This window comes from Morone saxatilis, unplaced genomic scaffold, assembly GCF_004916995.1.
Source record: "Morone saxatilis isolate NCDOM2014 unplaced genomic scaffold, NCSU_SB_2.0 Contig17, whole genome shotgun sequence".
Classification (NCBI taxonomy): domain Eukaryota; kingdom Metazoa; phylum Chordata; class Actinopteri; family Moronidae; genus Morone; species Morone saxatilis.
Genome location: NW_023339729.1, coordinates 6,329,688 through 6,333,432, shown reverse-complemented (window position 1 = coordinate 6,333,432; position 3,745 = coordinate 6,329,688).

Genomic DNA, 3,745 nt, shown 5'->3' with positions numbered 1-3,745 from the left:
AGGTTAACACATGCAGTAGTGCTGTGTTAAAAGAGAAAATGTCCATGTTGCAACAATCTCCTGATACTTTCATCCCGGTCACAAGGTGCAGCTCCCATTTACGCTGTTTTTGTTTCTGTGAATATCCAACTAATGAAAAGTGCATTGACTGACAGTTTACTCGACTATTAGGGGACAACCTACTTGCAACAATTAGAAGTTGCTGCTGTCTGTTCTACAGCAGGTTTTATAACATCATAAAGACATACAGAGACTATACAAAACAATGCAAGACAATATGTCTTACAACAAGCAACAGTATCAGAGACAGTTTGCAGATGAAGCTACCAGGAATGGACTTTATTTATTAGACTAAGTACAGCCAGCATTTAAAGTCCCAGAAAACTCAATTACACTTTTCTCATCTTTGCCAGTCAAAAACTTGATTGTGATCACTTCATCAGAATTTTGTGGGTGTGTTCTGATCAAGTTTGTCTCTCCACTGCCAGGCAACAAACACCCACCCACTTTCACCAGGGCTGATTTCACGTAACAAAACGTCTATTCAAACGGAAACAGTTCCTCTAAGACCCTGTTGTGTACGTACTGCCTTTTTAATACGGCAGGGTTTATATATATACGTTGCTGCTGATTGGATAACACCTCTGACACACCCACCAAACGAGCGAAAACATTGCAGATGTTGTTCAACCCACACTACTGTCAGATTGAATGTGTCCCAGATTTAGATTTAAATGTTGCTCCATCCTTATTGGTGCAGAGAAGTACGTGACATCACATTTTCCTACTCAGCCCCGCTCACTTCAACCAGTAAGGAAAGTTCAGACAAAATTAAATTAACCAAACTTACTGTTTTAATCACTGACAATACATATTTAGTGGACAAAGCTTCTGGGTCTGAATTGAACATGAAGTGTCTTAACCTGCATTATTTCTAATGGCCAGCAGGTGGGTGCAAAAAAAAAAGTCCAAGAGAACTGAGCCTCATGGAAAAATGACCCTACTGCTCACTTGATTTATCAGCTCAGTAAACAGTTTCTTCTTCAGCCAATGAGTGTAACTCAACTCGGGCTACATCACGGCCACTGGCTCTGAAAAACTGCCATGGTCAATGACCATAATGCCAAACTCCAGATTTTCAAACGGTACTCCACAAACCAATGGGTGACTTCATGATAGGCTCACCCTAAGGCTGCTCAATTAATCGAAATTTTGGGGCCAAACGATCTCAAAACTAAATAAAATGGCGAAACGATTTTTTTTCATTTTCTGTTGTGCAACGTGTGTATACAGTCTGCGTATTTCGCACATGCGTATTTCCTCGCTTGCCCCACAGCATGCACTGCACACGAGTCATCGCGTCGGTATACCGCCGTTCGCCGACCTGCCGCCGACAATGTGAAGTCACAGGGAGCACCGTTAAGCTATTTCTACTTGCGCTGGGTGCTCGCGACACTCGCCTGCAGTCTCTCCTGTTACGTTGTTTCTTTGAACAGGTAACGAGGAGAATTTACAAATGTTTATGGGAAAGGAAAGTGTAACTGAGGACTTCCTTGCAAAGTGTTTTTTGACAAAATGTCCAATAAATGCAGCATGTTTCTGAAGTTTAAAAAATAATCGTTTGAATAATCGTGATTTCAATTTTTGACCCAAATAATTCGTGATTATGATTTTTTCATAATCGAGCAGCCCTAGCTCACACTTGGTTTTAATAAACAGACTGTGTGCTACTGGTAATCACTGCGTTGTGTGTATGTGATACCTTGTTCTGGAGTTTTAGAGTGAACAGGAAACGCACATCCATGGCTGCATGTATGGCATATACGCATCCGAACTTCCCTCCCTTTAACAAAGGTCAGAAGGTTAAAGGAAAACCTGTGCGTTTTTATCAAGTCATATATCAGAACAAAAGGTTTTGCCACTCCAAACTCTAAATTCGTGTAGCAATGTTTTCATAGGTGTAACACACAGAGCACTTCTGCTACTGCTACAGGACCCAACCTAATTCAAAAGGAATTACCTTCTAAGTTATGAAATTGGTTAACTTCTAAATCTTATTAACCATTTATTTGTTTATACATCCCAATCGGTGTTCGTGATCTGAATTATTTAAGAACATATCTAGACCTACTTCCCAGTATTTGAATTCTTTTGTCTTGCCTCTCTTCGTTACTTAAAATTAACTTCATTTTTTACTTAAAATTCTAATAGACTAGTTTACTTTTCTTCATTTCTATCTCCATACTGGCTCCCTGCATTGTTGAAATACTGCATTATCTGTTCTAATTATATTAATTCTAGCCATGTTAAGTCCATTTGCCCTACTGTGGATCTGACACGACGTATTGCTTGAATCTTTATAATTGTCAATGATAGTGCCAATCACTATCCCCTACACTTCATTTACTCATTAATATCCTTTCATAAACAAGTCATTTTATTGTATATATACCCACACCCGTTCGTAAATTGGCCCTCTTCTAACACCGAATCTTCGCCTTTTAATCTGTTGTTTCAACTAAATCACAGAGAATTTACCCTAAACTTAAATTTTTAATATAACTGTCCTCATAAATTAATTCGACGAAAATTAATAATATCCATAAATATTCCTTTAATATATATCAAACCATCCTATGTATAAAATTAGATAGCAATCCTATTATAATACAGCTAGTCATAGCCTCAACCAATCCTTCGGTATATTGTAATCAAATGCATGATTCAATAAAAAACGACTAAATCCCTAATTATCCTCCATCCCATTTTCTTTAATATATATTTATATTGCTAGTAAACCTAGCCTTATCCCTTATCACCTATTACAAAATTTAAACGTATGTTAGTTAAACCAATCCATTTACCTATGTTGAAAATCCAATCCTAATAGATTTAAAAAAACAACACACTAACAATGGAAAGATACCAGAGAAGCGATTTAATTTGATTATTCCATACTTTATCTAGCAATAATGCAGATGAGCATAGCTTGTAAATCGCTTTAGTTTTTATATCTGGACACCATAAATCTTTACAAGCGGCAAACCTAAATACTCCAAAGTAGTTGCCGAATTACTGAAAAACTTGACATAAGAAACTACTACTATCAGCAGCCCATGCGTTGAAATTTCCAGTCCAGAGTCCCCTTAGAAGTTTTCCCCTGTGAATATCTCACTACATAATAATGGGCATCACTTGACGTAACCAACGCACCATCTTCATGTGTCTCAGCCCTTGGAACTGCCCTCTTCAATGATGAGCCAACTCATCCTTCACAATAACTATATCACCTGTCAGTCACTTGCCCCCCAAGTCCATCTGATTCACTACCTAAAAACTAAAATAATAATGGCAAGTTATGAGTCAAATATAGAACCACCACAACTCAAAAAAAGCACCATCGCAAACATGGCCGCCGCGGGTAGGCACTTGTAAGGGCTAACCCCATGTGTACCCAATCCAGAAATTTGTTCCGATCAAAAAAACTCGAAAAAAATTAAATAAAAGGTAACGCTGTCTTTTTAACACATACCTGCACCTTCCTAGTTCTCCGCTCTGTAATCTGTATAAAAAATGTACCATGCCTCCCACCTACAATGCAACTCATCTCATCATTAACCTTCACGCCAGATTGTTGTTCTGTGTTTCTGTTGGCTGCTAGGGTTACAAACACAAGTAGATACGTAACATGTGAAACTTCAACAACAAAATAGTCAACCTATGAGTCTCGGGACGCGCGCATTAC